Raw genomic sequence first — 11,418 nt, 5'->3', positions numbered from 1 at the left:
CTTCATCAACAACTTCTGCAACAGCTTCTATACTCATTGCCCTGACTGAGGGAGGTTTATGTGCTAAACACCCTTTTCACCACAGTGCCTACCTGTATCAGTGAATTATGTACTTGTACTCCTAGTTACATTACACACCCCAGCACCCTATCATTCACAGTATAAATCCTATGCTGATTCGTCTTCCAAACTGCATCATGTCACACTCATCTGCACTGAAATCCATTTGCCATTTCTCAGCTCACTTTACTAACATATCAAATATATAAAAACATATGCTAATACACTGTTACTTATGATAACCATCTTCATTATCAACAACACCTCCGAATCTTCTGTCAACTGCAAACTTACTGCTCAAACCTTGTGCATTTGCATCCAAATCATTTCTATAAAGAACAAATAACAATGGTCCAACATTGACCCCTCAGACACACCAGTAGTCACCAGCATCCATTCTGAGAAACAACTTTCAACCATCTCCCTCAGCTTCCTACCTTTAGAATTTTGAATCCACTGACCTATCTCTCCTGAATTCCATGGGATCTAATCTTTCAGACTTACATACCACGTGGAGTCACGTCAAACATCTTGCTAACATCCAAGTAGACAGCATCCGTTGCCCTACTCTCATCTAGCTTTTTGGTTACCTCTTCTAAAAATGTTTAAAAGTTCATCAACCATGCACAAAGCCATGCTGACTCCTCCTAATCAGTCTTTGTTTATCCAGATGCTGGTAGATCCTGTCTCTCAGATACCCTCCAGTAACTTGTCCACTGCTGATGGCAGACAGACCAGCCTGTAGTTCACTGGCTTATCCTTTATGAACAAAAGAACAACATTAGTCACCTTCTAGTCTTCCAAAACTTCAGCAGTGCCTTACGATGAAGCAAATATCTCCACAGGGGCCTCCTCAATTTCTTTTCTAGCCTCTCACAAAGTCCAAGGATGCACTCAGTCAAGCCTCCCACCTTAATAGTGGGAGGGCCAGTTACTGTGATACGTGAGCATAGTTGCCCGGTGAATTGGGATCAAATATTTGTATGCAAAAGAGATCTGAGAAATAAAACAGAGATCGTTTGGATGCAGTGAGTATACAAGACCACAAGGGGAAGGGTTGGGAAACCAAACCCAGAGCTCCCGAGGTTGAGCAATAAGAGGAGGCAGGGACACGAAAGATTGATGTGAGAACCAGATTTTAAGACTGAAAGTGTAGAAAGGATGTGAAAACGGAAATAAGTACAAACAGACTATGAAAGCACACAGACATCTGGCACAAAAACAAATCTAAGAAACTCCTACATGGGTATAAAGAGTAAATGGAGCCCTGTGAGAGACCCACTCACACAGTCAGCATGCACTGCCCCAATATTAGACATCTGATTTATCATGGGTGGAGATGCTGCCAAGAAGAGGAGGTAGTTAGTAAGCCGGATGTATCGAAATGAATAAAAATTATTATCAGAAGGGTGGATATAATAAAAATGAATATATCACCAGGAATGGGAGGAACACTGAGCTGTTGAGAAAGGAAGGGTAAAACTTGTGGGGGAATTAGCCAAACTCTTCCTCTCAATCAAAGGACTGAAGATCTGCACATTACATTATTATTCAAAAAACAAACAGTGCAATGTTGGCCAGAGAAAGTGCAGTCTAATCAAGGACAGGGGAAGCAGACAAATCAGTTGTCTCTTCCCCCCCCCCCCCCCATTTTGTGGACTCTGAACTTATTTTTGCTCTGGGACAATCTAATCAGAGCAATTGAATGTGGACACAAGGTAATGACCTGCTAAATCTGAGACCATTCTCAGAGGAGTAGCTACTTATTATATAAAATGCCAGACCTACTAAAGAAGCAATCTGTAATCTCATTAGGCTCTGCCTTGTTTGGACCAGTCAGAGTTGAAAAGCACAAACACACAAGGTGGGTAGTACCCTGAAACAATGTTGTTTGTAGCCTTGTATAATGACCAGTAAGAAGGTGACCCAGGTAGGTCAGGTGACCTTGAGCCAGTGGGATGGAGATCCACCAGTCCAATTGATGAGGAACCGTATAAGACTCAGGAGATCCAAATACACAGGGGTGATAACTCTCCAGCAACCAGAGACCAATCATCGCAGATAAGGAGAACACCATGGACACGTGGAGATTGGGACCACGAGGAATGCCTGGCCAGTATAGACTCCTTCCTCAGGTAATACCTTTTCTCTTCGTTGGCTGTTCATGGAGGGTCAGAGATTCAAGTAGGGTGCACACAGGTAGTTAGTTTGTGAACCCACATGCTTCTTAGTTGAGACAATAGAAGTTACTTGTCGGTAAATAGTCATAGTCATACTTTAATGATCCCGGGGGAAATTGGTTAAATTGGTTAAATACAGATTCTCTGTGCCTCACTGATCATTATTACAAGGGGTGATTCTTGTAACAGCAAGAATCCGTGTCCTAGCCCAGCTAACCTTGAGGATGGAGGGAAAAAAACTGGAACAAAATCAACAGTTGGATGCATATGGTTTAATTAATGAAAGACAGCAAGAAATCATAAAAGACAAGGGAGATGCAAGGGACAGCAGTTACTGGAGTCTAGAGCAACAAGCAATCAGCTGGAGAAACCTAGCCTGTGAAGCAATATCTGTGGGAGAAAGTGAAATGATACAAGGTTTTAATTGAAAACAATAAATGAATAAATAAGTAAGTCCACAATATATTGCTCAACCTGCTGAATTATTTAATGCTTGGTAAAAAGCAAGCTGTGTTAAATAATTGGATTGATGTATAACAAGGTAATGGCGAGGGCTGATGTCAGTGAAATGACTGGACTGATGGATACAAGCTTCCGAAAAGCACTTAGTGGGCATGTCAGGAAGGTTGAAGCTTATGGAATGAAAGGATCATGGGAAAATAACTTATGGAAAGAAAACAAGGAGTTCTAATGAACGGGTGGAAGATGGACTGATGTTCTCTTTCCTTTTCCTGGTATGTGCTATTAACGTAAGTTTGTCAGTTCAGGGAACTATTTCAAAATTTGTGGATGATGGTGAGGTGTCAGTTCTCAACAGGAGCTCTTGCTGGGTGTGGTGGAGCAGCTTCCTGTGGGAACTGACGTGACAAACATGGGAGCAGATACCCAGCTTCACCGAATGCTTCATCGTTACCGTATTCAGTGGGTGATTGTCTGGGAAACATTAAGCACCCACTGAACTGCAGTTTCACTTTGAGTCAGTCATGACTTTTGGCTGTTTCAGTTTCATAAAAATTGTTTTGCATTTAGGTAAAGAAACTGTTATTTGCTATTTTATTAAATGATTTGTATATTGGGCATGGGATTGGGACCAGATCTTCAGTCCTCATTCTTGGCGCTAAAACAAAAGGCCAGATAGCCTCTTCCCATTTACCCCATTCTAGACTTGTCCATTTATAGACTAATGTATTACAAATAGCCCCATAAGATTTCTTACAAAGATGAAATGAAGGCAAAACCTAAAGGATCCAAAGCAATTGGCTGAAGGTTAAAGTTTCAACACACATCTTTGATCTTGTAGGTTTTAATGAATATGGTTCTGAAACCTAGAATTTCCTCAGTCCTGTTCTCAAACTCTAGCTGTAACTGTAGAATAGGTTTTCTAGCGCACTGATGAAGTTGTGAGAATCAAACACTTCTAGGGAAATTCCGTGCATGTGAATCTGCATCGTAATACTGGCCCTGGTCACTCCTGCACCGCACTGAGTGTCTTATTTTACTTCTCCATTAGCAAAGCAGACAATTTGGGAAGCACTCAACAAACAGGCAGCATCTATGGAAAGAGAAACACAATTTCAATCAGTGGTGTTTCAATTCCTACAGTGCTTTACTTTGCCTGCCTGTTGATGCCACGGACACAGACTCCAGCACGTCCAAAACGCCTCCCCCAAATCCATTCCTGCTTTGCCTTTCACGGACATTGGGAAGTGACAATGTGGGCAGTAGAGCAGTGGAACAAGTGGCAAGAGCTGGAAAAGACATTATAAGGGTGAATAAGGAGGAATAGTGAGAGAAGTTAAGAGGGAATGAGTGAACCCCACAGAAGGACTAAAGTAAACCTCTTTTTTCCCTCACTCACTTCTTAATCTCCTATTCTTCCCTCCCTATCTCATACATCTTCCTCCATCTACCCCTCCACTCTTCTTATTTCACTCCTTTCTTTCCTATCTCCTGGTTTATCATTGCTCTCAATTCACACTCTTCCCTTTGCACTCTTTCCCTCCGTCTCTCTCTATCCCTTCATACTATTTTCTTTGTGAACTCTGTGAGCATAAGCCTTTCAAAGTGAATCAAAACTACGGAAAAATAATTTGTTCATGGGAAATTGCAAGAATTTGGCCATAGTTGCTTACGTAACTCACAGAACAATAGAATATGTAACATCCTTCCAGCCAACCATGATGACCATCCACACTAATCCCACTTTAGGCATTAGGCCTGCATTCCTCTACATCTCCCCTACCTACCCACAGCTGTCTGAAAGAAGATTATACCTTCTCCATTTGAACATGTGCATTTCCTCCATTTGCTGCGGTTTCCTCCCACATTCCAAAGACTAGCAGGTTAATGGGCCACATGGGTGTAATTGGGTGGCGCAGGCTCATTGGGCCAGAAGAGCCTGTTACCAAACTCTATCTCTAAATAATTTTTTTTTAAATCCTAGTACCTGTCAAATTACTATTTTAATATTATAATTGTATTTGTCTCTACCACCTCCTCTGGCAGCTATTCACCACTCTCCACGAGAAAAATGAACCCCTCAGATCTCCTTTAAATTCCTCCCCTTTTACATTAAAACTCTGCTCTGTTCTGGATTTCCCAGCTCTGGGGAAAAGATTATGAATATCTATCCGATCTATACCCACTCATAATTTTAAAAACGTCTAGAAGTTTATCGCACCTAATTTCCAGTGTGAATAATCCTAGCTCATCCTGTTTGTACTTCAAAGATTGAAAGTACATTTGCTATCAAAGTCTGTATGCAGTATACAACCCTGATATTCATCTTCCCACAGACAGCCATGAAACAAAGAAAATCATGGAACTGTTTGAAGAAAAACATCAAACATATCACAGAGACCTGGCTCTCCCCTGCCACCCCCAACTGTGCCATCCAACCGGAGGGATTTTCGATCCATCGGATGGACCGTACGGCGTCTTCGGGCAAGACGAGGGGAGGTGGTGTCTGCCTACTGATCAACACTGGGTGGTGCTCGGACACAGTGGCACTGACAAGCTCCTGCAGCCCGGACCTGGAACACCTGTCGGTGAAGTGTCGTCCCTACTATCTGCCACGGGAATTCACCTCGGTCATACTGACAGCTGTCTACATTCCCCACCAGGCGGACGTAGAGTGTGCTCTGTACGTACTGTATGCCAACATCAGTGAACTTGAGACCAGGTATCTGGAGGCTTTGCTCATTACAGCCAGGGACTTTAACCAGGCCAACCTCAGAAAGGCACTGCCAAAGTTATACCAACATCTGCCCCACTAGAGGCCCGAATATACTTGACCACTGCTACACAGCAGTCAAGGATGCCGACCGTTCCGTCCCATGACCTCACTTCGGAAAATCAGACTATCAGGCCATACTCCTCCTCCCGGTTTACAAACAGAAACTGAAGCCGGAGGTCACGGTGTCAAAAGTAGTGTCGTGTTGGACGGAGGAAACGGATGAGGTCCTCTGTGACTACAGCTCTGCCTTTAATATCATCGTTCCAAATAAACTAATTCCTAAGCTCCAGAACCTGGGCCTTAGCACTCAGATCTGCAGCTGGATCTTCAACTTCCTCACAGACAGGACCCAGGCTGTAAAAATAGGGGACAAGCTCTCCTCTACAATCACTCTGAGCACCGGTGCCCCACAAGGCAGTGTACTCAGCCCCCTGCTGTACTCACTGTACACCCATGATTGTGTAGCCAAGTTTCCGTCGAACTCAATATATAAGTTTGCTGATGACACAACAATTGTAGGCCGTATCTCGGGTAATGATGAGTTTGAGTATAGAGAGGAAATTAAGAACCTGGTGACATGGTGCGAAGACAATAACCTATCCCTCAACGTCAGCAAGACGAAGGAATTGGTTGTTGACTTCAGAAGGAGTAGTGGACCGCAGGACCCAATTTACATCGGTGGTGCGCAAGTGGAACAGGTCAAAAGCTTTAAGTTCCTCGGGGTCAATATCACAAATGACCTGACTTGGTTCAACCAAGCAGAGTTCACTGCCAAGAAGGCCCACCAGCAGCTTTACTTCCTCAGAAAACTAAAGAAATTTGGCCTGTCCCCTAAAACCCTCACTAATTTTTATAGATGCACCGTAGAAAGCATTCTTCTAGGGTGCATCACAACCTGGCGTGGAAGTTGTCCTGTCCAAGACCGAAAGAAGCTGCAGAAGATCGTGAACACGGCACAGCACATCACACAAACCAATTTTCCGTCCGTGCACTCACTTTACACCGCACGCTGTTGGAGCAGTGCTGCCAGGATAATCAAGGACACGACCCACCCAGCCAACACACTTTTCGTCCCTCTTCCCTCCGGGAGAAGGTTCAGGAGCTTGAAGACTGTATGACCAGATTTGGGAACAGCTTCTTTCCAACTGTGATAAGACTGCTGAACGGATCCTGACCCAGATCTGGGCCGTACCCTCCAAATATCCAGACCTGCCTCTCGGTTTTTTTGCACTGCCTTACTTCCCATTTTTCTGTTTTCTATTTGTGATTTATAATTTAAATTTTTAATATTTACTAATTTAACTATTTTTATTATCTTTAATATTTGTAATCCAGCGAGTGTGAAACGCAGAATCAAATATCGCTGTGATGATTGTACGTTCTAGTACCAATTGTTTGGCGACAATAAAGTATAAAGTTTTAAAAAAGTATAAAGTATAACGTATAAAGTAAACCCCCAATGCACAAGAGAATAACAATTCGTGCAAACGGCAAGAAAAACATAACAAGTGAAAAACACAAAATACCGAATCACAAAGACATCAAAAGAGTCCAGGTATATTTAGCTCTACTCAGTTCAGTTCAATGCAGCACTGCATTTCTCATTATCTGCAGGCCACAGCAGGAGTCCGCCCCGACTAGCAGGCAGCGCCTCTTTCAATTTCTTTGGTGTACAGTCCAGATATATAGTACATCATCATCATTGTTATTTATTGCTCTTATTTATCTGTCAGTGAAAGGAGAAGCTAGTTATTGTACCAATTCCATTTTTGCTTTCTTGTTATTTTTGCTTTGATATGGAAAAGAATAAAGAGTTGACATTTTTGGACCGAGACCCTAATGTTGACTCTTTATTGATTTCCATAGATGCTGCCTGACTTGCTGAGTTCCTCCAGCATTTTGTGAGTTATCTCAGGATCTGCAGCATCTGCAGAATCTTTTGTGTTCTCCTTTTATCTCAGCCCTCCAGAGACAGTAGCATCCTGGTGAACCTTCTCTGCCCCCTTTCCCACTTAATGGGATCCTCTAATTGAATAACGTCACATCTCTATAAGTTTGGCACCTTCCTCAAGTGAGTGCTGTGAGGCATTCCTGCCATTCAACAAACAATGGACAGGAAGCATCCAAATAATAGCTGCATTATCAAGATACCCAATGAAAGCATCAACATAGACAGTGAAATGAGGCAAATGTTTTTCCTGTAACGGTGGTGAGACCGATGTAGAATGACCGAGAATTATGGCAGGTACATGAGTCCACTTTGAGTGGTTGTAATAGTTCAGATACATGTTTGAGGGTCAGAAGCATTCTGAATATCCAAACATCAGAGCTGCAGAGGGTTCAGTCATAGTTCTACCCCAAAATCCAGGTAGAAGAATAATGGAAGAATTTCATTTGGAGCACTAACATGAATCTTGGAGCCTGTGCCTCTGTCTATTACCCTGCCAAAGATAAGGAGCTGGAAGATCCTTATCTCTGCTAGGCCAATAGACAAAAGCAAGGGCCATAATGGTATTGCAGTGTGACCACATGGAGTGAAATGAGAACGGTCTGGACAACTTCCCAGTGGCATTAAATAAAAGTAAGTCACATGAAATCATGTGCCATTGCCAAATATATATATAAATGCAAACATATATTGTAAAAGTGATGCAGGAATGTTTAGAAACAAAGTCACTGTTTATTGCAGAACGCTTTAGGTTTCATAAGTGAAATCAAAAGAAGGGGAGTCCATTTGAGGGGATTGTCTGAGCATGTCAATTTGGCAGTGGGCTTAATGATACACTGAGAGATCATTTAGTTTGTGGAATCTTGAAAGAAGGCATTCAAAAATGGCTCCTAACTGAAGCTCAGTTTACATTCAGATAAGCAGTGAAAACTGCTGTTTCACGGAAAATCACAGACAGAGGTGCAATTGAGTTGCTATCAGGAATAAAAGTGAGCGAGTGAGCGTGAGCAAAATTGCTTCATCTAAAAAGAAACCAATCTGGCCAAACAAATTGTGTTACTGTTGTGGAAGGGGTTCACATCCACCAAACAAATGCAGATTTAAAGGAGAAACTTGCAGAAAATGCAGCAAATTAGGACACATATAAAGAGCATGTCGAGCGGACAAAAATAAACAGACTGCACAGAAAAGAGAAGAAGATGAAAAGTCAAGTTGCGGTTTCAAGGAGCATTAATCTGCATGCTGTTGAGGAAAAATCTGATAATGATGACAGTGACACAGGATTGTGTACCCTTGATATTTACAGTGTGAAAACAAACAATCGACAAGCAATATGGCTTATGCCAGAAGTGAACAGCAAATTAATTAAAATGGAATTAGACAATGCTTCAGCTGCTTCAGTCATTCCACAAAATGAGTTTGAATGGGATTTCAAAGATACCAAACTGAAACGTGCAGATATCCAATTAAGAATTTATGCAGGAGAAAAGATAACTCCAGTGGGAATGACATCCTTAACTGTGAAATACAACAACTAACAAGCCACGTTGAGCTTCAATGTAGAAAAAAACAGGAGCGCCATCATTGTCAGGGTGTGTCTGAGACAACTAGAGCTTGATTGGAGATACGTTCACTATTTGTATGCCACAATTCTTGCAATGAAGCCATGTGAATTAAGACAGGTACTGGATGATGCCACAGCGATGTTCAAGGATGGCATTGGAAAACTCTAACATATCAAGGGTAAAAGAGTGTTAAGTGAAAATGCTGCACCCAAGTTCTGAATGAGGTCCATGGGCAACACCAGTAGTCCCAGTAGCCAAGAAGAATGGGTCTATTAGGACCTGTGGTGCTTTCAAGGTTACCACCAACCCAGAACTGAAAGTAGATCAATACCCTCAGTCCGGGATAGAGGATATCTTTGCAAGCCTTTCGGGAGGAAAACACTTCAGCAAAATGGAACTACTTGCAGATGGAGTTGGAAGAAGAGTCCAAAGTGTTTCTCACTATAAACACTCACAAAGGGCTTTATCGCTATAATGGGCTTATTTTTGGAGTGGCATCGCACATGCACTCTGGCAGAAAGCTATGGACCAGATGGTCCAAGGCTGCCCAGGAACTCAGTGCTACCTGGAATACGTCATTGATACCAGTAGGGATGACAAAGAGCATCTCCAAAACCTCAAGACAGTCTTAAAGAATTTAGAAAATTATGGACTCAGTGCATGATGTGACAAGTGAAATGACAATGGACAAAGCAGTGTGAGGTGGCTTTCAAAGAGGTAAAGGAAATGGCGACATCAGACACTGTGCTCACACATTATGATCCACATCATGCAGTGAAGCTTGCCTGTGACGCCCCACCTTGTGGTACAAGTCCAGTCATGTCACACGTAATGAGTGATGGAAGTGAATGCCCCACAGCCTTTGTGTCACGTTCCCTTACTGCAGCAGAGAAAAAATAAACACAGATTGACAGAGTCGCCTTGAGTCTGGTTTGTGGTGCAAAATGTTTCAACCAGTACTTCTATATGAGAGAGTTTATCCTCATAACTGATATCCGATCATCATAACTGATCATCAACCCACCTCCCCCTCGTACCCCATCTGTTATTTATTTTTATACACAGATTCTTTCTCTCACTCTCCTTTTTCTCCCTCTGTCCCTCTGAATATACCCCTTGCCCATCCTCTGGGTTCCCCCCCCCTTGTCTTTCTTCCCGGACCTCCTGTCCCATGATCCTCTCATATCCCTTTCGCCAATCACCTGTCCAGCTCTTGGCTCCATCCCTCCCCCTCCTGTCTTCTCCTATCATTTTGGATCTCCCCCTCCCCTCCCCCTCTCAAATCTCTTACTAACTCTTCCTTCAGTTAGTCCTGACGAAGGGTCTTGGCCTGAAACGTCGACTGTACCTCTTCCTAGAGATGCTGCCTGGCCTGCTGCGTTCACCAGCAACTTTGATGTGTATTGCATCAACCACTAGTGTCCATTTTCACTCCACAGAAAGGTGTTCTACTAACAGCAACAGCACTAATGCCGAGACGGGCTCTATTTCCTGGAGGACACAGTAACAAGATTGAATTCAAGAGGACAGATAATCATGGAAATGCTGTTGGATGTCCCGTTTACCCTTGGAAGAGGGAATACCAAAAAATGTACTGAAAAGGGCAGTCCTCTTGACTTATCCTCCCTAACGCAAATCGAAAGGCTCCCTATGGTCCACATGGCCACTCCAAGTGGCTGGAATGTGCAACAGAAATCCAACTTCCTCCATTTTTACCAGTGCTGAGATGAACTTGCTCTTGATGGGGGTTCCCTTATGTGGGGATTGAGAGTTGTTGTACCATCCAAGCTGAGAGCAGAAGTGTCAGTGGAACTACATGTCAGTCATCTAGGCATGGTTCAAATGAAGGCATTGGCTCAGAACTTTGTCTGATGACGTCGATAGATCAGCAGATTGAGCAGCTTGCCATGCACTGTTTGGAATGCTAACACATCCAAGAGATGCCAAGAGCAACACCTCTCTGTCCCTGGGAATGGTCTGAATTGCCCTGACAGAGGATTCATGGGGATTTTGCCAGACTGCTCATGAGCACAAATTTCTTGGTAGTAGTGGATGCAGCTATAAAGTTGCCAGAAGTGTTCCCAATAGCCGCCATTGCAGCCTCGCCCACGGCTGATCTATTGAGAAGCCTCTTCAGAAGGACTGGAGTTCCAGAACACTTGGTCAGTTACAATGGACCACAGTTTGTGGGTAACAGTTTCAACCATTCCTGAAAATGAATGGAATAAGGCACATTACCACCCGACTATGAATGGCTTGGCAGGAAGGTTTGTCCAGCGTCTAAAGAACGCAATGTCAGCAGAATGCACTACACTAAACCGGAAACTCACCAATTTCCTCCTTGCATATCATTATGCAACACACTCCACAATCAACAACTCACCAGCTAAGCCTGGGTCGTCCCTTGCGTTCATGCTTGGATCTCCTCAA

The sequence above is a fragment of the Mobula birostris genome, chromosome 3 (genome assembly GCF_030028105.1).
Source record: "Mobula birostris isolate sMobBir1 chromosome 3, sMobBir1.hap1, whole genome shotgun sequence".
NCBI lineage: Eukaryota > Metazoa > Chordata > Chondrichthyes > Myliobatiformes > Myliobatidae > Mobula > Mobula birostris.
This window is presented reverse-complemented; position numbering follows the sequence as displayed.